Raw genomic sequence first — 27596 nt, forward strand, 5'->3', positions numbered from 1 at the left:
GGATCTGCAAGGAAGAATGGCAGAGGATCCCCAAATCCAGGTGTGAGAAACTTGTTGCATCATTCCCAAGAAGACTCATGGCTGCACTAGCTCAAAAGGGCAGCTTCTACTCAATACTGAGCAAAGGGTCTGAATACTTATGACCATGTGATATTTCAGTTTTTCTTTTTTAATATATTTTCAAAAATTACTACATTTCTGTTTTTTTCAGACAAGATGAGGTGCAGAGTGTTCATTAATGAGAAAAAATGAACTTTTTTGAATTTACTAAATGGCTGCAATGAAACAAAGAGTAAAAAATGTAAAGGGGTCTGAATACTTTCTGTACCCACTGTATATAGGTAGGAAGCTTATTGTTAAATACCGGATCTCAGAAACTCCTCCAACTTGTAGAGAATTTTTAGGACAAAGGACAATTTTTCTCTTATACAATTGGGAAAGCGAGTAAATCCTAAATGTAACAGAATGGCTCAATTTGACCAATGATGGTATCCATGGATGGAGACCCCTGGGTTGGCTTCTATGTATCTCCTAATGGATAGGATGTGTCCTTGTGTGAGATTTTTTTTTATATCTGCAATATATAATAAGAATTGTACTACTGCAAAACAACATGTTTGTTATATCTCTTTATGGGACTACATTCTACAACAATCGTGATGAAGATTAGAGTTGAGCGAATTTTTCAAAATTCAGTTCCGATTATGATCGGCGGCGAATATGTTTTTTGCAATATTTGCCGAACACAGACGATTGTCATTGGAGTCAATGGGTGTAGAAATGAACGAATATGTTTGGAAATGATCATCAAACATAAATTCAACACGAATATGGCCTGAATATGGCAAATTCAGATTCGGCGACCGAAGATCTCCTGGACTATTCCACCATATTACACCTTCAAAAAGGACATAGAGCTCACCAGCAGTAAAGATGAGAAGAGGGGGTGGTTGAGGGATGGTTTGGGGAAGTTTTATTTGTATGTTCTTGAAAAAAGTCCAATAAAAACGTTCTCGAAAAAAGTTCAATAAAAGTTCAATAAAAACTCATCTGATTAAAAAAGGAACAATACTTCCATACTTCACAGATACCAATCTCACAGTTCATATTAACGGAGTACAATATGTGACATTCCCAGAAAAATAAAGGATATATCACACGGACTCTCAGAGGACATCACTTAGCGTGGTGTGAGGTCTCGTGTGACTTAGCGTTAGCCATGTGGATTCTCTGTTGACTTGTTAGTCTTTTGGATTAATGTAGTTAAATCCCATAATAACAAAGGTCTGTAGTTTATCACGGCACTCTGATTGAGTGCAGCATAAGTCATCCGCTCCCATCAAATATATGGTTACATAATATTCCTCCTGCATAATAACTGGGTTATAGAATAGAATTACACAAAAATTGAGCTTGGATTAAGTTGGTATACATGCAGCAAATAAACGCATGTTCACATTAGCCATAAAGCATACAAAACCTACAAGAAACAAAATGAGCAAAAAAAACTGCTGTAAGCAAATATGTAAAAAGCAAAAGTGCATATCAATAACTCAGGGTTCTTAGTAATACTGTTTTTGATCAAAAATAGCATAAAAGCCATCCCACCGCAATAAGGTGCCCTGATCGGGACGGTCCTACGCTGTCTAATATTAAAAACCTCTGACACATGGTAAGGTTTTAATATTAGACAGTGTAGGTCCTGTCCCTATCTGGGTCACCTTGTCGTGGTGGGATAGCTTTTATGTTGTTTTTGATCAAAAACAGTATTACTAAGAACCCTGAGTTATTTAAATGCACTTTTGCTTTTTACTTATTTAGATACAGCAGGGATTTTTTGTTTCTTGTAGGTTTAATGTATAGAATATATAGAATGTAACTAATATTTAGATTTACTGCCCTTTATGTTAATAATGGTCAATGACGTCTTATCTGTCACCCCCAATCCAAATATAGGAGATTTTCTGCACACAAAAGTAACAGTAAAAAACGCAGCATTCAGGCTTCATGGGAACATGCCCTGACTCACCATCTGACTTTGCAAAAGCAGCGGCTGCTTGCCTGGGACAGAACAATTTGGTCGGAGTTTTAGTCAAGGGCTTACTTAGCTAAACACATCCGTGTAGTATCCTTTATTTCACGGATACAGCAGGTAACCATTATAATCTATGGTGCTATTCACATGTCTGTTCTTTTCCAGCGTCACGAACGACAAGAGCCAATATAAGTCTATGGGTCCATGAAAGCACGTACAGCACAGGGATGGCGTCAGTGTACAGTCAGTGTACAGTCAGTGTGTCATCGGTATGCTGTCTGCATTTAACAATGCAAAAGATTGGGAAACTTTTTAATTAATTAATTACGGTAATTTATCCATCTGTAAAAAACACTGATGACCACATTAAGGCCGGAGTCACACTAGCGTATTGCATCCGATGCGAGAGCAGGAACGGAGTGTCATGCGTCTGTGCTCCGAGCCTCTCGCACAGAGCGGATCGGAGCACAGCTGTGGAGGAGGCGGAGAAACGAATTTCTCCATCTCCTCCATTGCTTATAATGCACAGCACTTGGATGATATCCAAGTGATGTGTGCTGTCTCCCTTGCAAGCATAGGCTTATATGGGTGCAAGTGAGCCGAGAGTCGGCCGAGTGTCTGTGACAATCGCAGCATGCTGCGATTGTCTCGGACCGAGGGAAACGGCTGACAAAAATTCGGCTACTGGGAGCTGGCAAATAATTTAACATTCGTCCGAGTGCAATGCGATTTTTAATCGCATTGCACTCGTCCGTTTAAGTCACCAGTCTGACACCGGCCTAGTAGTAAAAATGGACACACAGATGACACTGATGGTAAAAACAGAGACACAGATGACACTGATGGTAAAAATGGACATGCGGATGACACTGATGGTAAAAACGGACATACGGGTGACACTGATGGTAAAAACGGACACATGGATGACACTGATGGTAAAAACGGACATACGGGTGACACTGATGGTAAAAACGGACATACGGGTGACACTGATGGTAAAAACGGACACACGGATGACACTGATGGTAAAAACGGACACATGGATGACACTGATGGTAAAAATGGACATACGAGTGACACTGATGGTGAAAACGGACATACGGGTGACACTGATGGTAAAAACGGACACACGGATGACACTGATGGTAAAAATGGACACATGGATGACACTGATGGTAAAAATGGACGCACGGATGACACTGATGGTAAAAACGGACGCACGGATGACACACTGATGGTAAAAACGGACACACGGGTGACACTGATGGTAAAAATGGACACATGGATGACACTGATGGTAAAAATGGACACACGAATGACACTGATGGCAAAAACGGACACACGGATGACACTGATGGTAAAAACGGACACACGGATGACACTGATGGTAAAAACAGACACATGGATGACACTGATGGTAAAAATGGACACACGGATGACACTGATGGTAAAAACTGACACATGGGTGACACTGATGGTAAAAACGGACACACGGATGACACTGATGGTAAAAAACGGATACACGGATGACACACTGATGGTAAAAACAGACACATGGACGACACTGATGGTAAAAAAGGACACACGGATGACACTGATGGTAAAAATGGACACACAGATGACACACTGATGGTGAAAATAGACACACGGATGACACTGATGGTAAAAATGAACACACGGATGACACTGATGGTAGAAACGGACACATGGATGACACACATGGTAAAAACGGACACACAGATGACACTGATGGTAAAGACAAACACACGGATGACACTGATGGTAAAAAACGGACACACGGATGACACTGATGGTAACAAACGGACATACGGGTGACACTGATGGCAAACAACGGACACACGGATGACAGTGATGGTAAAAAACGGACATACAGATGACACTGATGGTAAAAAACGGACATACGGATGACACTGATGGTAAAAACGGACACACGGGTGACACGGATGGTAAAAATGGACACACGGATGACAGTGATGGTAAAAATGGACACACGGATGACACACGAACCAAACACATTTGACACACTGATCCATATCACTGATGACACCGTTACCATTTTTCATGTAGACGTCTCAATGAGGCCTAACACACAGTAGCGCTATGGGGCCAGTTGCAGAGGCGCTCAGCTTCATTTCCCCCATGACCGGCAGTTCCCAATGACCCAGCGCTGAGTGAAATTAATGAGCATTGTAAAATCAATAAAAGTAAAATAATTAATTTACCAGTATGAAATATTCCGTAAAGTGGGCTGTCTAGATGCAAACATAGCACTGATGAGATAACATGTAAGGACATGACGTGAGGTCTCTAAGGTCTAAGCACAAGCCTAGGCGAGAAACCGCAGGTTTAGAACGGCTTGTGTAATGATACCCGTATATTTATGTGATCTTGAATAGTTAATTTTGGATAAAAAGCATAAAAATCATCACATACGAGTGCACACATGCCAATAGTCACATGAGCATGAGCAGGACCACAGAAATGATGGAGTCTATATAGATTTTGCAGTAAAATTGGTGATTTTAGGTGTTTGAGATATGTGTGAATACAAATATGCAGCAACCTGGGATTTAAAGGCTATCGACACGTTTAACATGGATTTTTTTTATTGCACTAAATTCAGGCTGCAATCTTTATGCCTTCATTCATTTTCAGACCCCTTCCTCATATACAGTTTTCAGCCTAGTCCAAGTTTAACATTTTTCTCTTGTGGGAGTTTCCCTCGCTGTAAAATAGGCTGGATGTGAAGTCTGTGTGTAGCCAGTGGGCTGATGTCCAATTTTTTCCTTGGACGCAGTGGTCCGATTTTGATCCGATCAAAACAGGCAATGCAAGTCTGTGGATCTGTGGAAAATATTGAACTACATCTGAGTGCAGTCCGATTTTTCACAGACTGACATAATGGAGGAGGTGGAGAAACTTTTTTTTTCTCTCCACCTCCCGAAAAACTGATCAAACTCTGGTCAGAAAAATTGGACAACCGTAAAACAAATTTACTTTAATTTTGTCTGCTTTTGAGAAAAGTGAAAAAAAACAATGTGACTAGAGATCATGCCCATAAACTATGTCATAAAACATGATGGCAGCCATAATCTAATGTGATGATCACCCATTCAGTTCCTGACAACCCTTCCTGTGCCAGCGATCACAGATTCTAGTCTCGTCAGTCAGCTACCAAATTCATTTGAATGAGGCTGACCTGCAATACCGAACTCAAACTATTGGCAAAAGTGGCGCTGTTTATGGAAAACGCAGACCCTTTTTTTCTAGTGCCCCTTTAACATCTATCATACGACAGGTATCTAATGATCCTAAAATAGCGTTCTCAGTAAGTAAATGTCAGAGGCGGCCGCACATTGTGTGGTGTTCACTAGTCCTTCTGATTATCAGATCTCCATTGGCTGCTTTGTGTTGAAGTTGGCACAGGACCCATGACTCTGGAAGGAACAGGCTGGCGTAACCCGCTTGGTTACCACCAGGATAAATATTTTTTTAATTTTCTACACGACAGTGACATTCACAATACAAGTGACAATGAGCCTCTTATCTAAATGCTGCCATGTTTGCTCATGTCTTCCGCACACTATGAAGCATGGCACCACCAGTCCTTCATAGAGACGAGTCTACTGTAAACCTACATAAAAAGTTCAGATAATTTATTTTATTTACTTTTATTGATTTCGATTAGATTTTGTCTATTTTTATCCATTCAGATCCAAAACTGCTTTCAAATATTCTGCTGATCTCCATTGGAAAGAGACAAAGGACAACAGTTTATCTACAATTGGCCAGACAAAGTTTCTATGGGGGGAGAGGAAGAATCCGCAGTGGATAACAAAAGATTCGGGAGTTTGAATTCCAGTTGTTTGATCGTTGCTACCTCTACATCATCTGCCTGGTGGGAGTCTGGAGACCCCCATACACATTATATGGTAGGCCGATTCCACTAATATTAGCGGGTTTGGATGACGTTAATCCAATGTGTATGGAGGCAATGTAGCTGTGTAACCCTCATCTACTATGAATATCTTTCTGGCAATAGCAGGCTAGTAGCAGCGTTAGGCTATGCAAACTGGTCATCGCCTACATATTTTATTGCAGATAGGGCTATGATCTAATAGGCAGGTAGTTGATCATTTCCTGCTTGTTGTGCACGGAGACGATCTGTGTTGGCTCAGCCGACCAAAGATTCCCCTGCTTCATGCCACCCCTCGTCAACAGGGAAGATCTTCCAGTCTGCTCTGTTGTTGGGGCGTCACTGAAGACGGCATGCTGATGCTCTGCAGTTAGACTGCCTGGACTCGACTGTCAATCAGCATGACATTGGTAGGGACGCCCTTTCAACAGAGCAAATTGGAAGAGAAGACACTGCTCTGACAACTTGATGTTGACAGAGCAGAAGAATCGCCAGCAGGAGTGGTCTGTCGATAGGGCGACACTGAAGACGACATGCTGATTAACAGCCTGTTCTCCGCAGTTAGGCAGCCTGGACTCGACTGTCAATCAGCATGACATTGGTAGTGACGTTCTGTCAACAGAGCAGACTGGAAGCGAAGGCACTGCTCTGACAACGTGATGTCGACAGAGCAGAAGAATCACCAGCAGGAGTGGTCTGTTGATGGGGCGACACTGAAGATGGCATGCTGATTGACAGCCTGTTCTCCGCACTTAGGCAGCCTGGACCCGACTGTCAATCAGCATGACATTGGTAGTGACGTCCTGTCAACAGAGCAGACTGGAAGCGAAGACACTGCTCTGTCGATGTGACGTCGACAGAGCAGAAGAATCGCCAGCAGGAGTGGTATGTGACCATTCCAAGCTGGCAGAAATCGTTCCTGGCTAGAACAGGCAGGTAGTTAGTAATTAGCTGCTCATTAACTCTTAGGCTTCTCTCACACTTGCGTCGGTACGGGTCCGTCGCTAAGCGTCGGCACGACGTACTGACGCACGTTGTGAAAATGTGGCACAACGTGGGCAGCGGATGCAGTTGTTCAATGCATCCGCTGCCCATTCTAAACTCCAGAAAGGAGGGGGCGGAGTTCCGCCGCGCATGTGCGGTAGGATATGGCGGACGCGACGTACGAAAAAAACGTTCTCTTGAGCGTTTTTTCGTGCCGACGGTCCGCCAAAACACGATGCATCCAGTGCACGACGGACGCGACATATGGCCATACTTCGCGATCTGTCGGCAATACAAGTCTATGGGAAAAAAACGCATCCTGCGGGCACATTTGCAGGATCCGTTTTTTTCCCAAAACGACGGACAGACGTCACACGACGCAAGTGTGAAAGAAGCCTTAGCCCCATACACAAATATAATAAAAGTAAGAGATAACCCCTTCCATTTCTACATATGAGTGGAGAAGAAAATCTCTCTCTTTAAAGACTCTTTTTGCTGTGGCGATCATTGTCCTATGGAAACATTCAGCCATCAGTCGAAGAATGAGCAAATGTGGCCTAAAAAATAATTGTCAGCGCATCTTCATGTGTAAATGCTGGCAAAGTGCAATCTGTATAGGGAGCAAACATCATATTAACAAGGCCTTAAATAAGTGTCAGTCGACCTGTTAAATCATTCATCAGACTGTAGAATAGAACCTCAACTTAGTAGTAAAGTTATTCAATAATGATGAGCGAACTTGCTCAAGGTGTTAACATAAGGTGTTATCTGAGCATGCTCAGGTGCTAACCGAGTGTCTTCGGTGTGCTCGAATAATATGTTTGAGTCCCCGCGGCTGCATGTCTCGTGGCTGTTCGACAGCCGCAATACATGTAGAGATTGTCTAACAACCATGGAGGAAGGATCTTTAACTGCGCTGTCGAAGATCCAGGAGTCAAGGTGTTGAAAACTGTGGTTTTATTAGTCAACGTGTTTCATAGTTCATGTGAAATCTTTTAGATGGTGGCGCAAAGTGTCACAGCTATTATAAATTCCTGCAGCGATACCAACAAACCTCCACAAATAGTTTGTAACCAAATAAATCTGCAATAATATACACCTAGGTGTATACAGGTACGCGCTGTTTCAAAGTTCACAGACTTCTTCATCAGGACAAACCTCTGGTGCCTTCAGCAGCGAGATCCTTCCTCCATGGTTGTTCTTTCCATTGTAGGTATCCTGGATCTGCAGCAGCCGTTCTTCTGAGCTTTCTTTGGTGTTGTGGTACACAACCCTGCCAGGTCAGCACATCGTGGCGCCTATCGTTCGCCTATCCTCTATCTATTGTGCTCTATTGTCTTCCAGTTTTCTCCTATTGAACATTTGCAAATTGTCTCCAGGGAAATTTAGAAGCTCAGCTCACGTAATGGATCAAGAATATTGATGGGCACGTGACCATTTTCCAAACCCTTTTTTATAGCCAACAAGAGTAAGAGCCTTAAAATGGGGGTAACACATGAAATAGCTGGAACTGTTTGTGTGAAGGTAAGAGGAGGGGGAGAAGAACCGGGGAGGGAGGATAGGGAAAAGAACCCAGACCTAAGGCTCTAAAGGGGAAAATTGCTAGAAGCAGGGGCATTAAGGGTGACACCAGGGGGGCGCCTGTAGCATAGACACGAGAGAGGAACCTGGAGCAAATAATGGTTTAATTCACAGCCATGGTCCCCTGAGAAATGCCGTCACTGACTGGCTAAAGTGCCTAATGTAATGCAATGGCTGAGCAGACTGTGTCTAAAAGTCATCTGCATCCATAACACACATAGAAACGTGATGTCCCTTGAGTCTTCAAAAAACATGCCATCAGTAGAATTTGCCTTTGCTGAGCTGATGAGATAATTGTTGCAAAGCGTAATTAAGTGCCACAGATTACAACGTCGCTCAGTTGAAGGATAAAAGTCACGGCTCCCACAATGGCAAATCAGGAATGTATCTCGGTAATCCACTCTACATTCTGTAAGAACAGGGCTATCCTTAGAGCAGGCACATGGCTGTCTCCGTGCCTGTTATGTAACCAGCAGAGGACTTGAGAAAATCCAGAAGAAGCACAAATCTATAGATTTGAACAAATGAATGTCAAATTCGGCTTTTAACAATATTTTATGGTTTCAATCTATACAAAGAGATGAGCAACTTATAAGTTTTAATAAGGCTAGGATCACAAGACCTCTCATCTGAGAAAATCGCTCCGATTATGCTAATCAGAGGGAAAATTGCCTCTTCAGAGAGGATGAGTACTTGAACTCTATAGTGCCACATGCTGGATGGGACCAGGAGCCCTGACCTGGCTCGATCCTCTGGTCATCCATTCCCTTTTCCCCCTTCCCCCTTTTTGTGAAACATCGTCCCTTTAAAAGTGAAGTGTGCTGCCCATCAGTCCCTGGGGAAAGTTCATGGAAAACATTAGGCACGGTTCATGGAATAATGGGACACTGTCCATAGGGCAGCTACACACAGTCCTTAAAGTTGCAAAGTTTGTTGGCCCTTTAAGGGTTCACAGTCCCGCAATCCAGCAGGGGGTGCACAAAAGATCTGGGATGGGGGAAAACACACAAAAAAACCCTTTCCTTTAGCTGTGACCGTACTGGCCAGTACAGTATGCTTTTGTTATTTTAGAGCTTCCTGCCTTCAGCAATGCTGAACAGTTCCTGGACTTGTGCAACAAGCACTCTGTAATCCGGCCACCATTTTAGCTGTAGACGACATTTTATGAGGTCTCATTTGAATAAGGGTCTCCTGGAACTCTCCACCATGGCCGATGTAGGTGGCCGCTACAAGGCCTTGGTAAATTATCACTGTGGTGCATGATGAGTTGCTGGACGAGGACTCTCCACTCCATCCCCTGACTCACTCCATTGAGTGTGGAACTCGGGGGGTTTGAGCATGGTCTCCGCTCAAATCTCTTCTGCCACCTGCTAGGCAACCCGGGTTTTGGGGCCTAGAAGTAGTGGCCCTCGCTAAAGGGGTGGCCACCACCTGCGGTAGTGCGGCCTTCTGGACCTCCGCCGCCCTCTTCTGGGGAGATCAGCATGAATGCCACCGCAAGCTTCCCCTAGGCCCGTCTACCTTGATGAAAGTGACCTGGTCGTACTCAAATGGGGACAGTTGCAACTGGATAGATCCGTCATTCACGTACACTCGGTCCAAGGTTCTGGCCTCTCGTATAAAACTGAACCCATGTTTCTCATTAAAAATTTTGATCAGGCTACGAGTAATGTTGCCAGCCATCTCCCCTTCCCCGGGTCGCTGCACCTCTGCCCAGATCAGCTTTTCTTGACGCTTCTTCTCATGTGCTACCCATGTTATCCACTCAGCCTCCTCAGAGTGGGAGTCGGGACCTCCTCGTCATACATCATGGATAGCGGTTTAGGGGAAGGAAATGGTGCCAGACTCACAGCGTGAGTTGATTCTGGTGGCTGCAGCCATCCTTCTCGGCTGTGTGGTTTAGGTAACACTGTCGCAACTGCTCCTCGACCGCTCCCGCTCTCCGCATCTGACCATGTTAGGGAAATTCTCTCCACCGGTTCAGGAAGAAACACGTCTGTGGGGTCCTCATTGGGGACATCCGCCTCACGTAGGCCTCCAGGCTGCTGCTCTCGCTCTTGACACACCATGTGCCCCTCCCAGTTCATACGGCCAATACTGCAGCGGAAAGACATACTGCATTGCTGCAGACTGTTCGCTCTCTCCTCCGGTAATGGAGTCGAACTGCATAGCACGAGTGGTTTTTCTTCTGGACCCCGCCCATCCCTGGTTGGGGTCACTTCCGACAGTTTAGAGTCTCTGCTCGTTCTTCAAGGACTTGCAGCAATGGGCGGTTTTCTTTCTTCGTCGCAGGGACTGCTGACGATGGGCAGACTTCTGGACACAGGCCACTGCCCATGCCAGATAGATTTTTGCACCATTTTACTGTTATGACACCCACAATCGGTGGAGTTTTCGCCAGCCTCCGCGCCATCATCCGCCATCTTGGGACTTCTAATGGCTGCCATTTGAACATTTCAGGGGAACCCCAGCTCTCTGTACACAAGGACTCTTGATCCTGCCGACTACGTCAAGTTGTAAGGTGCGCAGGGCAGTAGTTCTTATCGAGGGGCTGTTTACCTACTCCCTGACACCCCACAAATACACAGTTTCCAGTGTCCATTCCTTAGTGTCATGCTGTATACAATGCAATGTACTCACATCAGGCTGGAGGCCTCTGCTGCATCCACGTCCTTTGGTCCAGGTACAGCCACACACAAATCAGGGGACACCTGCTTCTTATCAAACAGTCCAACTTTACTTAACGGTCCGAGTTCAATCGATCATACAGCACAGTACGTTTCCATATTCTCCGTTTGTTCAGCCTGAGCTATCCCTTCACTTTCTGGCCCCTTCGGCCCAAGGGATACTCTGTCTGGCTCTGCAGCATTAACAAGAATCATCCTGTCTCCCTAATGTGTTTTACTGTCAGGCTTCCATTTGTTTGAAGGGAATAAGGCATGCTTCCCAGTGCCTAGTTTGGCCTGTGGGCCTTAAATGTTACAGGAATGTCCACTGAAGATCATTGCTGACATTCTCACACTGCCAGAACAGTGCGTACTCCTCATGCCCTCTGGCCTTGAACTCTTTCTAAACCTTATCTATCTCTCAATCTCATCTAACCAGGAAATGCTCTCTTTTATACATGACCCTGCCCCCTCCCAAACATATTAACTGTATCTAAACTAGTGCTCCATTTCCTATGCCTAATATGCCCGCCTCTGCATATTTCCCTTTCCTTAATCTAACTATCAGCCTTATGTCCTCATCGATCTAAAGTAACTAGCTATGCCTAACCTAAGCATTAATCTGTATCCTATACTTTCCCTATATCTTCTACACAAATAACATTATGCCTTAGTCACATTAGGTGAACCCCAGCCATTAGTGCCTATAAAACTCTATGCAGTTTCACCTATTTCCACAGTCACAAAAATGCAATAAAATCACATAAGAACACACTCCGTTACAAAGCTGTTATAAGGGGGAGAGACATATGACAGTCCCTGTCACATCCTTACATGTACACATTAGATGATCGATTAGTTCTATCAAAATTGTCAAGTTCGACTGTCATACATATGGCCTCACTTACTGTCATCGGGACTCCAACAATGCCCTACTCTCTGGAAACAGCAGAAAAAAATATCAAAATTTTTATTTAGACTCGAATGCAAAGACTCAAAATCAGAATGACAGTAAAGATTTCCTTAAAGTGACTAACATTTTTTATTCTCGGATCTAGACTCTACCATTTATGATCTTATTTATTTACTACTTAAACCCTGATCCAAAATTGTGCTTAAGCAATTTCTCCTAACATAAGTACAGTAGGTCTCCTATGTTCCTCGATTCTCTCTTGGTTTAGATCTTATGGTTGCAATCACCTCATGGTCACCACATGGTTCACATATTATCCTGAGGAGGATCACCTGCTGGTTCCTGCTGTTATCCTACAGAGTCAGTATATGGTTTAGACGTTGTCCTGGGGATCACCTCATAGAGGACTGGATTCACCCAAGGTTATCGTAAGAATCAACTCATGGTTCACATGTTATATGAGAAGTCATCTGATGGTTCAGACATAATTCCAGTCATCTCCATAACGAGTACCTATCGCCAATCTGAGGCTACCTTTTTTATTTAATAAGAGCGGGCAGCCCCACATTGGTGATTTCTATAAATATCATGTATTAACAAAGTCCCTCAGAAGGTTTCCCAAAGTCCCCCAAAAAGGTCGGACTGTCAAGCAAAAGTTGGGGCTGAACTATCTTTTTGGTATTACAGTATGCAGGAAGGGATCCCACTATCCTCGGAGGCCGCTCTCCCAGTGTTAAAGGGAACCTGTCACCAGAAATAATGCTGCTAACCTGCAGATATGGGGTATTCAGTCATAGGGGCAGGGACGTCGCTAATTCAGTCACCGCTCCGAGTATATAGAGTGGCCGCTAAAACTGCGCCCCTCCAGCCCTGCCTGACACTGGCTCTACATTGCGGATTGGCCTGTGATAGCGAGAAGGAGATGACCCATGCCGGTGTACAGGGTTATCTGTGCTCCGGGTGTCACAAAAGGTTATGTACACCTTGGCACAGAATTTTTTTTATTGCTCATTTGCTTCAAAAATACAAAGATAATCAACTTTCTAAACAGTCTTTCCTCATTAACAAAATTCTACCATTTTGCTGCTGTAGAGTATCTGTTAGATCTTCATCTAGGTGAGTGATCTGCCAAACTAGAACAAATCCGTTAGCTCCTGCTTAGCTCTTCCTCTTCCATTTTGCAGTGTTATAGATAACAGAACAGATCTGAAGGGAAATATACACAGAATTCCATAGTGAAGCAAGAGGAGAAAGCAGCTACAGTCTCTGGGAGAGCAGAAAAAGAGAGGAAAGCAGGTGAAGAGAAACTAAAGGGAGGATATAAGCTATTGGGATATATGAGATAATGAAAATAGCAGAACTCTATATACACACAGTCCTCCATACCAGTCTATACTACTACTAAGGGCTCCTTCTCACTTGTGAGAAGTACGTGCGAGTCTCGCATGTTAAAACCAAGCTCTGGCGCCGGCACTCCAGAGCGGCTGCATAGCAACACATGGAGCTGCACGCTCTGCTCTGGAGTGCCGGCGCCAGAGCTTGGTTTTAACATGCGAGACTCGCACGTATTTCTCGCAAGTGACAAGGAGCCCTAAGAAAGACACACACAAAAAAAAGAAAAATCTGAAGCTTGGATTACGTTACAAACTGCATATCATAAAGCCTAAAAATAAAGGAAGGTGTAAGATGACTGAAACTTATTGCAATTTTTTCAACTAAATGTAACCATTATCAAAAATGTAAACTTTCAATGTCAAAGGTAGCCAGAGCCTTTTGCATCCCAAGTGGTTGCACATTTGTATTCAAGCAAATCTCCAAACACCTTAAAGCAGCCATTTTAATGCATAAGTTGCATAATCAATATCCCTTCTGTGGCAGTCCTATGGCAAAAAATAGGAGTCTTGGTACTTGTGTGTATATGATCATTTTTATAATTTGTAATTAGAATTAAAGGGAACCTGTCATGTAAAAAATGCTATTAACCTGCAGATATGGGGTTAATCTGCAGGTTAATAGTGTTCTGAAGCTCCCTGGTGCCTGGACTGAGAGCCCCATTGCCGGGAGGAAATTAATTTTATTCCTCCTAGTAGCCCCCGGCTTTCAGTTATAGGGGTATGGCTGGCGCGGCTTAAGTGGATAATGAGGAACCGCGACTCCAGCGCTGACTGAAAGCCGGCTCAGAGAAAGGATGCAGGGAGGAATAAAGTTAATTTCCTCCTGGCAGCGGGGCTCTCATTGTGGGCGCCAGGCTGCTTCAGATTGTTATTAATCTGCAGATTAAACTCAAATCTGCAGTTTAATATTTTTTTTCTATATGACAGGCTCCCTTTAGCTATGCAAGGTCATGTAAATATACATGTACCCATTCAATAGGCAGTGTAAATCTAAGAAAGCTAGCCTAGGTTTCACACTAGCTGGCACATACGAATAATATGTAAAATGATCTTTTTCCCTGTCAAAGGTGTCTAAGGCCTTTAGCAATTACTATAATAACCACTACTATCTCTCTCTCTCTCTTTATATATATATACATATATATATATATATATATATATATATATATATATATATAAATACAGGTGCTTCTCACGAAATTAGAATATCATCAAAAAGTTAATTTAATTCAGTTCTTCAATACAAAAATTGAGACTCATATATTATATAGAATCATTACACACAGAGTGATCTATTTCAAGTGTTTATTTCTGTAAATGTTGATGATTATGGCTTACAGCCAATGAAAACCCAAAAGTCATTATCTCAGTAAATTAGAATACTTTATAATACCTGCTTGAAAAATGATTTTAAAATGTGAAATGTTGGCCTACTGAAATGTATGTTCAGTAAATACACTCAATACTTGGTTGGGGCTGCTTTTGCATCAATTACTGCATCAATATGGCGTGGCATGGAGGCGATCAGTCTGTGGCACTGCTGAGGTGTTATGGAAGCCCAGGTTGCTTTGATAGCAGCCTTCAGCTCCTCTGCCTTTTGTGTCTGGTGTCTCTCATCTTCCTCTTGACAATACCCCATAGATTCTCTATGGGATTAAGGTCAGGTGAGTTTCCTGGCCAATCACGCACAATGATACTGTTGCTTATAAACCAGGTATTGGTACTTTTGGCAGTGTGGACAGGTGCCAAGTCCTGCTGGAGAATGAAATTCCCATCTCCAAAAACCTTGTCGGTAGACAGAAGGATGAAGTGCTCTAAAATTTCCTAGTAGACGGCTACACTGGCTTTGGTCTTGATAAAACACAGTGGACCTACACCAGCAGATGACATGGCTCCCCAAACCATCACTGATTGTGGAAACTTCACACTAGACGTCAAGCAGCTTGGATTGTGTGCCTCTCAACTCTTCCTCCAGACTCTGGGACCTTTACAAATGAAATGCTAAATTTACTTTCATCTGAAAACAACACCTTGGACCACTGAGCAACAGTCCAGTTCTTTTTCTCCTTGGCCCAGGTAAGACGCTCCTGGCGTTGTCTATTGGTCATGAGTGGCTTGACACAAGGAATGTGACACTTGTAGCCCATGTCCTGGATACGTCTGTGTGTGGTGGCACTTGTGCTTGTGCACCTTTTAATACCACACTTTTTCCTTCCACTCAACTTTCCATTAATATGCATGCATACAGCGCTCTGAGAACAGCCAGCTTCTTTAGCAATGACATTTTGTTGCTTACCCTCCTTGTGGACTGTGTCAATGACTGCCTTCTGGACATCTGTCAAGTTAGCAGTCTTCTCCATGATTGTGGAGCCTACTGACACAGACTGTTTTTTGCAGGTGTTTTTCGTTAATATTCTAATTTACTGGGATAATGACTTTTGGGTTTTCATTGGCTGTAAGCCATAATCATCAAATTTAACAGAAATAAACACCTAAAATAGATCACTCTGTGATGACTCTACTGTATGTAACATGAGTTTCACTTTTTGTATTGAAGAACTGAAATACATTAACTATTTGATGATATTCCAATTTTGTGAGATGCACCTGTATATCTGTGTGTGTGTGTGTGTGTTTGTGTGCGTGCGTGCGTGTGTGTGTGTGTATATACATACATATACATACATATACAGTGGGGAAAATAAGTATTTGATACACTGCTGATTTTGTAATATCTCCCACCTACAAAGAATGGCGATTCTGTCTCTCACAGGTGAAGTGTACCTATGATAAAAATTACAGACCTCTCCATTTCTTTGTAGGTGGGAAAACTAACAAATTCGGGAGAGTATCAAATACTTATTTTCCCCACTATACATGCATTATAGTATTATATTATAGAGGCGGCGTATAGGATAATAGTACAGTGTATAATCATTATATTGTCAATTATGTGAGTAAACAATGATGAACCAAGCGTATGATCAGTAAAACATTGCACATTTTGTAATTAACAGCCGATTCACAAATGTGCAGGCAGGTTTAGTTCAGTAATGTGGAAAGGACTAGGTCTGGAGAGCCCGTATACCGACAGCTGCTATTGCGTACATCCAGCTCTCTGTCAGGCAGCCATATCTTAATGTGCATCTGAATAAACAGTAGAACATTCCTGTAGCCCGGGGGAGACGGGATGACGATCCCTCCAATAATTAGCTTATGCGTTGGGTGATTTATCATTTCTTACAGCACAAACATTGACATAATAAAAATATTTCACAAGCACAGGTTATGAAACCCCACGAAAAACCACTATGGAAGGCGGAAATTAATAAATAATGGAGAGAAAAATGCTCTCTTTTAGAATACTGCATTGTGTCGTTCCTCTGTTACTCCTCCTGGAAATGTGAGATGAAATTGATTTAGGAGTGTCATCATAAGGCATGGTACCGAAAAAGGGGTTGTCCAGCCTTAGGTTACAAGTCTGCAGTCCTTCTATGTGACCTCAGGCTTGTGAATCCTTGCATTGTGCACATTGCGTACTATGATTATTCTCCACATTCTAGGAGCGGTGAGCGCGTGACTGCAAGTACATGATTTGCATACATGAGGTCACGTGCCGACTAGATCAATATATGTGTATTGAGCAAGGCCGCAAACCTCTAGTCGGAACATGGCCGGAAGTATGCAAATCACATACTTGGAGTCATATGACCTCCCGCTCCCTAACTTTATTCTAATTTTTATCATCTTACCCAAGGGGACATAACTCAAAGGATTATGTGTGGGAATGTCTTTATACTTCTCTATATTATTACCCTTTGAGCTTTAACCCCCTTGTAAAGATTGTAAAAAATGGAATTAAATGAAAAAAAAAAAATCTACCTTTCTGGGACCATATGGTGGATTTGAAAAAAAAAAGAAAAAAACAAAAACCAGAATACTCAGGAGATCAGCAGGTAAAAAGTAATAGGTAGGAGAAACTGAAAAATATTTGGTAACCGGAAAATAAGGTCTGTTGTAATAGTATTGTAGGTTTGTTATTAATAAGTTTGAATGATAAAAAATATAATTATTCATGATTACTACTAGTGATGAGTCACTGTGCTTGGATGTTATTGGAACATGCACGTTTACTAAACGAGTGTCTTCGGCATGCTCGAAAAATATGTCCGAGTCCCCGCGGCTGCATGTCTGTTCGACAACCGCAACACATGTAGGGATTGCCTGTTTGTTTGACAGCTGCAACACATTCAGGAATTGTCTAACAGCCGCGAGACATGCAGCCACGGTGACTCAAATATATTATTCGAGCACTCCGAAGACACTCGGCCACCTCCCGAGCATGGTCAGATAACACCTTATCCAAGCAATTTCGCTCAACACTAATTTCAACCATATCTGTCCCAACAAGACAGAGATAGCACTGGGATAACTAAAGCCAAACAGCATTAATACAAAGCAAAAGTCGATAAGTGCATAAGGTAATATTCAAAAGTGTAAATTTCACAAGTATCTGAGAATGAATTTGTCGAGAGAAGTCCGAGTCAGCGTGCTCGATGCTCTCTAGTTCAATCCAACCATTCATTGGCAAGAATGGCATTAATTATTAGCGTCTTTAACAATATATTTGATAATTTCATCAAGAAAAATGAGATACACAACAATAAGGATAAGAAGTGCACATGGTTCATGTGAGGTCTAAAATGGGTTCCTTTGTAAGAGAATGATAAAAGGGTAATGTGTAAAATTTTTGAAAAATGGTAACACTGACAAAGGACTTGAGTCATGAACATGAAAAATGTCTTAATTCTATTACATTTTCCAAAAACATAGTTTTACAGTCCAACAGGACCAGAAGGACTCCCCTAAACGCCTTTGTTTTAGCCATCTGGCAATTCTGGCAAATGCCAGAAGGGCCTGTTTGGTCATCGGCTGCCTTGTCTGCTACGTTGTTAACAGAATCGGTGTTCTCAAGACTCCCCTACTGTTAAGAGTTGTGACTGAGCACAAAGTCGCTGACTCCGTGACTTACCCCAGCAGGTCACAAGTATCATTAGAAATATTGGTCTTGTAGTAAATCTTGCTTTCCTCCATCCAGGGTAATATTAGTAATATATCCCATCTGGTGCTTGGAGATGGGGACGACATGGGACTGTGTGATTGCAAATGCCAGGGCTAAATTTCAGCCCCAGTCCGTACCTGGTTTTAGCCATCTGTGGGTCTTAACACCCAAAACTTTGCCGATAAGAACTTCTGACATGTTACCACCATTGCTTCAGGATAATTGTAGTATTACATGATCAGATGATATATGAATGTTCTACGTTCGCCAGAGCAGATAATTACAAGATGATTGACAGCGATGGATCCCTCTGTGACATCTGTATGCCCTATTTCTATGGACAATACATATATACAATAGCATGTAAAAGTTTTGGCACCCCTGGTCAAAATTACTGTAATTGTGAACAGCAAGTTGAAGATTAAATGATCTCTAAAAGACCTAAAATTAAAGATGATACATTTCCTTTGTATTTTAGGGGGAAAAAATGTATATACTGTATATATATATATATATATATATATATATATATATATATATATAGTGATGTCTTGAGGGGAATTATATACGAGGGTCGTTATGTGTCCCCCAGGATGTACATAGAAGTACACTAGACCTACTGGAGAGCATTGTAATTACAGCCACAGCTGTGCACCCTGCATGGTAAGTATCTAGTAGCACCCCCTTTTGAAAGTATCACAGCTTGGGAACGCATTTTGTAGCCAGACAAGAGTCTTTCAATTCTTATTTGAGGGATTTTCATCCATTCTTCCTTGGAAAATTCTCCCACTCTTGTAAGATTCCTGGGTCGTCTTGCATGCACTGCTATTTTGAGGTCTAACCACAGATTTTCAAAGATGTTCAGATTAAGGGTTTGTGAGGGTCATTAGAAAACCTTCAGCTTGTGTCTTTTAAGGTAGTCTGTTGTGGATTTTACCGTGTATCTCGGATCATTATACATTTGTACAAGCCATCCTCTTTTCAACTTCAGCTTTTTTACAGATGGTGTTATGTTTGTATCAAGAATTTGTTGAAATTTAATTGAATCTATCCTTCCCTCTACCCATGAAAAGTTCCCCTGCAACACCACCCCAAAGGATGAATGATCCTCCCCCATGCTTAATAGATGGAAAGATGTTTTATTCCTGAAATTCTGTGCCCTTTTTTCTTCACACATACCTTTGCTATGTTCTTATAGCCTTCTCCTGCTCTCTGGGCCTCCACCATTTTCAGAGTGCTAGGCAGCTGCTTAGAAGAAGCCATGGCTGCTGTTTTTTCGCACCAGGTTAGAGGAGGCTCGATTTTTATAAAGCTGGAAAATTTGCATCACTTTGCCTTTCCTAACGATGATGAACAAGCCATTACCCTAACAGGCTAATTAAGCTCTGAAACCTTGGTCAAAGATATCTGAGCACACAAATCTTCAAGGGTGCCCAAACTTTTGCATCTGCCCATTTTTCTTGACTATATACACTCACCGGCCACTTTATTAGGTACACCATGCTAGTAACGGGTTGGACCCCCTTTTGCCTTCAGAACTGCCTCAATTCTTCGTGGCATAGATTCAACAAGGTGCTGGAAGCATTCCTCAGAGATTTTGGTCCATATTGACATGATGGCATCACACAGTTGCCGCAGATTTGTCGGCTGCACATCCCAAAGATGCTCCATACAAGGCAGGATGGATCCATGCTTTCATGTTGTTTACGCCAAATTCTGACCCTACCATCCGAATGTCGCAGCAGAAATCGAGACTCATCAGACCAAGCAACGTTTTTCCAATCTTCTACTGTCCAATTTCGATGAGCTTGTGCAAATTGTAGCCTCAGTTTCCTGTTCTTAGCTGAAAGGAGTGGTACCCGGTGTGGTCTTCTGCTGCTGTAGCCCATCTGCCTCAAAGTTCGACGCACTGTGCGTTCAGAGATGCTCTTAGGCCTACCTTGGTTGTAACGGGTGGCGATTTGAGTCACTGTTGCCTTTCTATCAGCTCGAACCAGTCTGCCCATTCTCCTCTGACCTCTGGCATCAACAAGGCATTTCCGCCCACAGAACTGCCGCTCACTGGATTTTTTTTCTTTTTCGGACCATTCTCTGTAAACCCTAGAGATGGTTGTGCGTGAAAATCCCAGTAGATCAGCAGTTTCTGAAATACTCAGACCAGCCCTTCTGGCACCAACAACCATGCCACGTTCAAAGGCACTCAAATCACCTTTCTTCCCCATACTGATGCTCGGTTTGAACTGCAGGAGATTGTCTTGACCATGTCTACATGCCTAAATGCACTGAGTTGCCGCCATGTGATTGGCTGATTAGAAATTAAGTGTTAACAAGAAGTTGGACAGGTGTACCTAATAAAGTGACCAGTGAGTGTATATAATAAAATACAAAGTAAATGCGTCCTCTTTAACTTTAGTCCTTTTAGAGATCATTTCATTTTCAACTAGCTTAACTGTTGACAATAACAGTAATTTTGACCAGAGGTGCCCAAACTTTTACATGCCACTGTACCTCCACCATACAGTACTGAGAATTAAGACGCAAATTTATATTTACTTTAAATTTCTTATTTTAAAGGGAAGTTTGCTCTTCAGTTCATCTAACAATATGTTTATGGATTGTGGAAAGAACCAGATCCAGAATAACGAGTGGAGGACACTGGAATCGTGTCATTCTGATCAGAACTGCTTACTACGACTGCATAGAAAACCATTGTATCCAGTATTACATTATTCTTCATTGTCACCACCATGTGATTTCAGGGGCTGCACAATTTATAGCAGGTGACAAGTAAGTGATGAAAGGCAAACACCAGCACGGGTAAGCTGGAAGCTGCTCTGATGTCGCTAGATCATCTCTTCCACGTTGTGTAATCATCACGTGTCATAAAGCAATGGCCGTCACAGTGTGGTGCTCCCGCTATTGGGAAAATACAACACCCAGTGGGACTGCACGATGGGACTTGTATTCTTACAACAGCCGGGAGGTCACAGGTTGCCTAACACGGCTGTATACTATTCTGTAACTATGCCAGATATTGCTCTGTTAAAGGGAGGATAGAAGAAAGTTCTTGGGTTTGCAAATGCTATTCTTGGGGTATCCAACTACGTGCACTTTAATAATAATAATCTTTATGTTGCACCAACATATTCCGCAGCTCTTTACAATTCACAGTTTATCTATATCACACTATGTTATGCCAATATATTCATGGACGCAGCTCTACCCCTAGGTCATCAGGGCCCAGTTGGCCTTGGACCTCCAGCGTTAATCACATCAAGTGTCCCATCTGAAAATAAATCTTTAAACCATCATCTTACAGGCAGCTTGTTATGAACTTGAATCATTGTGTGGAAAATAATATCTTTGGGCTATCCATGTAATTACTGAGACTTCACCTCACCTCCATGACTCCTTAGTCACCCCTTTGTAAATAGGTGTGAACCTAAACCATGGCATGGGGTATAAAATTCCTTAGGTGCTATACAGTGACATAATCAGGGCACGTTATGGGTTCAGTATCAAGATTTAGAGGCACTCAAATGCATCATTATATAATAATATAATATTTGGCCGATTAATAATATTAATAATATAATAATATTAATTAATAATAATAAATTAATAATATTATTTGGCTGATTTCTTTTCTTCCCAAAAATGAGAACGAAGTCCAACAGAGATAATACTTGTCGAAAATTCCCATTAAGACATTTGGTGAAATGTCGTTTATAAGAGGTGGATCTGCCGGACGTCCGACAATTGTTTCGATACTTGATTATAGGCTGTGTTCACATTTTAGTTAAAGACAGAGAAGAGACAAGTGAGTCAGATTTGACTTCTAGGAGAGCCCTGTGTGCAATGCTATTCTTGTCATTTATGTGACGGGTCCTTGATGGACCCAGATATAAGTCAACTGATATCTACCGGCCGCAATTGGGATCCCTCAATCATTCTCTTAACCCATGCGGATGAAAGGTGATGAGTATGGGAAACCAATTTCAGCAGATTCAATCCACTTATATGATCCAATCTGTAGCCACTGGGCAGGATCAGGATTGTGTTACGTACCGCGATATGTACATATTCTCCAGAAGGATCAGCCTTTGGGAAACGAATTTTTACATAGAAACTTTCACTCCGTAGACTAAGCCTTATTATTTCTTCCATGTCCTGCAGATATCAGGGGCTACGTAGACCACATACATGTATATACTTCATGTGATGGGCATGCTGTTCTACAGAAATCTGTGTTGTCCGGGAGTGGTCAGAACGTAAAACAGAACCTGTGCTCACTTTGCCTAAGTTAGTCATATCCTGGATGTTCCCTCTAACACCTTCCCAGAGGATGACCGATAGCCTCTTATTGCTGAAGATATCATCTTTGCAGAGACCACTGCCAATCCATCCTATATATCTACTACATCAACAGCCCAGAGAATCCGGGGAAGAAAAATAAAAAAAGCAAAAACATAAAATATGACATATACCCAGCTCGTTCCATGAACAATATGCAGCAGGGATCACAGACATAAGCAGCAATCTGCATAGAGATGAAGCAAGAGCCGTGTATGTCGTTACCTTCTGTTGCTACATTGCTGGTGGTCTGCGGAGCTGGGGGTCTTGAGCAGGCGGTGCTTTATGTAACCACCAACAAGCACGAAGGATTCATGTGTCGTTGTTGTTGCTGATGCTTTTCCTAATATTCTGCACCAGGGCAGCTGTTTTCCAATTTGCAAAGCCATCCATTCCAGAAAAACAGGGAGGATCTCTCTGAATGGGAATGGTGTGTTAGCAAGAAGGAGGGTGGCTGACCGCAGACCCTCATTCCCCTGAGGCTGTGTTTGTGGTGGGAGGTGGAGAAGCTGGGACTATAGCTATGGCAACTAGAAGGAATTAGCAAATCTAATGCTTTCTATTTCAGGTAGAAACTAAGGTGGCTTTCGGGTCCTGAGATGTATTATCTCTGCAGATCCTATTAGTTTTACCTTCTCTTTTCGTGTAGTTTGTTATGTAACAAGCAGATGTATAATTGTAAGCAGTGTTTATTTTTCCTTTTTTTTTACTTTGCTTCCTGCCTCCAGGATTTTTGCTGAAAGTAGTTTCATGATACAATGTAAGAACTTGAACGAAGGAGCAGGTTTCAATTTTTAAATTCCCTTTCAATATTCTCAATATTTTGATCTGATTTCCATGTTTTCGTTTTTGTTTTTTTTTATTGAGGGGAGGTTAATTTCGTGCAAAACTGTAAGAACATTTTTAATGTTGGATAATAAGACAGGGCAGATCTCGCTTTTGGAACAAAATGCCAAATATTTTGAACACCTGCGCTATTTTTGCAGGGCGGACATACCATTGGTGCAATCTGTGCAACTGCAAGTGGTAAGAGAGCCGACTTTTGAGTCCAAAGCAGATGGAAGTATACTTTATGATGAGCTATTGGACAGCAAAGAGACCACACAGTGGCATGTAAAAGTATGGGCACCCCTGGTCAAAATTACTGTTATTGTGAACAGCTGGGTAAGTTGAAGATTATATGATCTTTAAATGGCCTAAAGCTGATGATGACGCATTTTCTTTCTATTTTAGGCAAAAATATATATATTTTCAGGGTTTACATGTTAAAAACTACAAAAAGGAAAATGAACAGATGCAAAAGTTTGGGCACCCTGCATGGTTAGTACCTAGTAGCACCCCTTTTGCAAGTATCACAGCTTGTAAACGCTTTTTGTAGCCAGCCAAGAGTCTTACAATTCTTGTATGAGGGGGAGCGCCCCCACACCGCCGCAGGGCCTAGGGGTACCCGGAGCCGGGCCTCTAGGTCTCAGTCCTGGGGTTGTCACGGTGGCTAGACCCGGTCCGTGGCCCTGTCTGTCAGTGGGGGACATCCGGTGCAATAAGTGGTGTTGTAACGGTGCAGTTGTGGGGTGCAGGTCGCGGTAAATAATGAGGACACCAGGTTGCAGTCTCTTTACCTCTTTACTGAAGATCTCTGAGTCCTCAGTCCAGAATACGGTTCACCAGGCTGCGCAAGTCCGGCCGGTCCAATGGCACTTCCAGAGTTCTCTTCACAGGAGGAAATCTGTGCCTTCCCCCTAGCGCTATGTGTTGTAGTCCTTCTCTGCTGTGCTTACGGAAAGTACCCCACAACTGTTGTGTCTGTTTCTGATGTTCCCTCACAACTCGACTAGATGATGTTCTGCTAATCTTCCGTCCCTCCCTGAGGTTCGGGTAGGAACGGCACCCGTTTGACGGGTAGGACTGGAGCTCTTCCGGGACCCTAGAGACGCCCCTCTCCCGCAATTGCCTCCCAAGACTTCATAGGTGATTTGAGTTAGACAGCCCGCCTGAGACTGACTGTCCTGCCGCTGTTTGGAGTATTGCTTGAAGCTGAATGTTATTCTACTCCCTCGGCGTTCCGGCCACCGGTAGTGCGCCTCAGTAGGATGTTGCTTCGGTCTTACAGCACGACTCCTACTGGTATTTCTCCTTTTGCGTGATCCCGTTTCTCACTCAGCACAATCTATCTCTCTTCTAATCCTTTCTTGGGCACCGCCGCTACCCGGAGCTGGCGCGGACCCGTTACGTTCGTTCTCGTTGCCAAGCCTCTGTCAGGATCCCACCCCTGACAGAGACCCTACTGTATCTTCCCCTACAACACCCTCTGCCACAAGGTGTTGCCTGGTTCCAACCCAGTCAGCTTTCTGATCTAACTTCCTGCCTGACCCCCAGTTTACCCACTATGGTGGGGAGTGGCCTAATGAATAGCACCCTTAGCTCCCCCCGGAGGCCCGGCTGTGAAATGTATTGGTGTCTGTGATACCTGATCAGATGAACTCCTTCAGTGCCATCGGACGCACCATAGCTCCCCATAGTGGCGGAGCCACAGTACTGCAACGACCAGGACTCTGGGGCGCTGCAAGGGATTTTCATCCATTCTCCCTTGAATGCTTCCAGTTTTGTGAGATTCCTGGGTCGTCTTGCATGCCAGTGCCATTTTGAGGTCTAGCCACAGATTTTCAATTATGTTCAGATCAGGGGACTTTGAGAACTATTGTAAAACCTTCAGCTTGCGCCTTTTGAGGTCATCTATTGTGGATTTTAATGTGTGTTTAGAATCATTATCCATTTGTAGAAGCCATCCTCTTTTCAACTTCAGCTTTTTTTACAGATGGTGTTATGTGCACATCAAGAATTTGTTGAAATTTCATTGACTCTATTCTTCCCTCTACCCGTGAAATGTTCCCCATGCCATGGGCTGAAACACAACCCCAAAGCATGATTGATCAACCCCCATGCTTAATGATTGGTGAGATTTTCTTTTCCTGAAATTCTGTGCCCTTTCTTCAACACACATACCTTTGATCATTGTGGCCAAAGAGTTCTATTTTAACCTCATCAGTCCACAGGACTTGTTTCCACAGTGCATCAGGATTAACTTAGATGTTCCTTTCCATACTTCTGATGCTGAATTTTATGGTGAAAAAGCAGGAGAGGATTTCTTCTGATGACTCTTCCATGAAGAACAAATTTGTGGAGTTGTCTCTGAACAGTACAACAATGTACCACAACTCCAGAGTCTGCTAAATCTTTCTAAAAGTCTTTTTCAGTCATGCAGGGGTTCCGATTTGCCTTTCTAGCAATTCTACGAGCTGCTCTCACTGAACTTTTGCTTGTTCTTCCAGACCTTACCTTGACCTCCACTGTTCCTGTTGACTGCCAATTCTTAATTACATTTTGAAATGAGTAAAGGGCAACTTGAAAACACTTTGATATCTTCTTTAGCCTTCTCCTGCTTTGTGGGCCTCCACCATTTTAATTTTCAGAGTGCTAGGCAGCTGCTTAAAAGAACTCATGGCTGCTTTTTTTTGGCACAAGGTTAGAGGAGGGCGGGTTTTTATTACAAGGGAATTCTTCTGCCTGTGTCCACCAGCGGTTCTAACCCAAGGGTCCTCTTCTGTCTGTGTCCATTGAATCACAGAATGTTAGAGTTGGAAGGGACCTCCAGGGTCATCGTGTCCAACCCCCTGCTCAATGCAGGATTCACTAAACCATCTTACATAGATGTCTGTCCAACCTCTGTTTGAAGACTTCCATTGAAGGCCTCTCTTGGCAGCCTGTTCCTTTCATTGATCACCCTCACTGTAAAAAAGTTTTTTCTAACATCTAATCTGTATCTTCTCCCTTTCGGTTTCATTCCATTTCTCTTTGTGTTTCCATGGGTAATTGAGAATAAGGATTATTTTTTATCGATCTACACTACGACATCCTTTCAGACATTTGTAGACAGCTATTAAGTCTTCGCTTAGCCTTCTTGTTTTTGCAAGCTAAACATTACCAGATCATTTAACCATTCCTTCTAGGACCTAGTTTGCAGTCCACTCACCATCCTGGTCACTCTTCTCTGAACTTGCTCTAGTTTATTTCGAATGTCTCTTTTAAAATGTGGTGCCCAGAACTGGTCTCAGTATTCCAGATCAGGCCTGACCAATGAGGAGTAAAGGGGGATAATTATTTCACGCGATCTAGATTCTATGCTTCTCTTAACACATCCTAGAACTGTGTTTGCCGTTTTTGCTGCTGCATCACACTGTTGACTCATGTGCAGTCTGTGATCTATTAGTATACCTAGGTCTTTTTCACACATGCTGTTGCTTAATTCTACTCCTCCCATGAGATACTCCATTTTCTTTCCTTTTTTTGAAGAAAGGGACACTTGCTCTGCTCTTCTCTTCTTCTGGAACTTCTCCTGTTTTCCAGGATTTTTCAAATATTCTGGCTAGTGGTTGTGCAATTTCCTCTGCTAACTTGCTAACTCTTTCAGTACCCTGGGATGTAATTAATCTGGACAATTAATTTAAATTAGCTATGTGTTCGCTCACCATCTCCGTTTATGGATAGAGTGGATTCTTTTATTCTTTCGATGGCACCGTGAAGATCAGTCGTTGTTACAACTGCTTTCTTAGGCCTCTTTCACACTTCCATTTTTTTGTGTCCGTCGTAGTGCAGCAAAATAACGGATCGACG

At 42.8% G+C, this 27596-nt stretch overlaps 1 protein-coding gene across 1 annotated transcript in view; it reads right to left on the reverse strand.

Annotated features, from left to right (window-relative positions):
• The window catches only part of NIM1K (NIM1 serine/threonine protein kinase), a 74350-nt gene extending 50345 nt beyond the window's left edge, over positions 1 to 24005 (reverse strand). Inside the window, exon 1 of the mRNA XM_077285495.1 lies at positions 23151 to 24005. The gene's annotated coding sequence lies outside the window, so the exon portion shown is untranslated. The remainder of the gene's footprint in view (positions 1 to 23150) is intronic.
• Between the last annotated feature and the right edge of the window lie 3591 nt (positions 24006 to 27596).

The sequence above is a fragment of the Ranitomeya variabilis genome, chromosome 1 (assembly GCF_051348905.1).
Source record: "Ranitomeya variabilis isolate aRanVar5 chromosome 1, aRanVar5.hap1, whole genome shotgun sequence".
In the NCBI taxonomy this organism is placed as follows: domain Eukaryota; kingdom Metazoa; phylum Chordata; class Amphibia; order Anura; family Dendrobatidae; genus Ranitomeya; species Ranitomeya variabilis.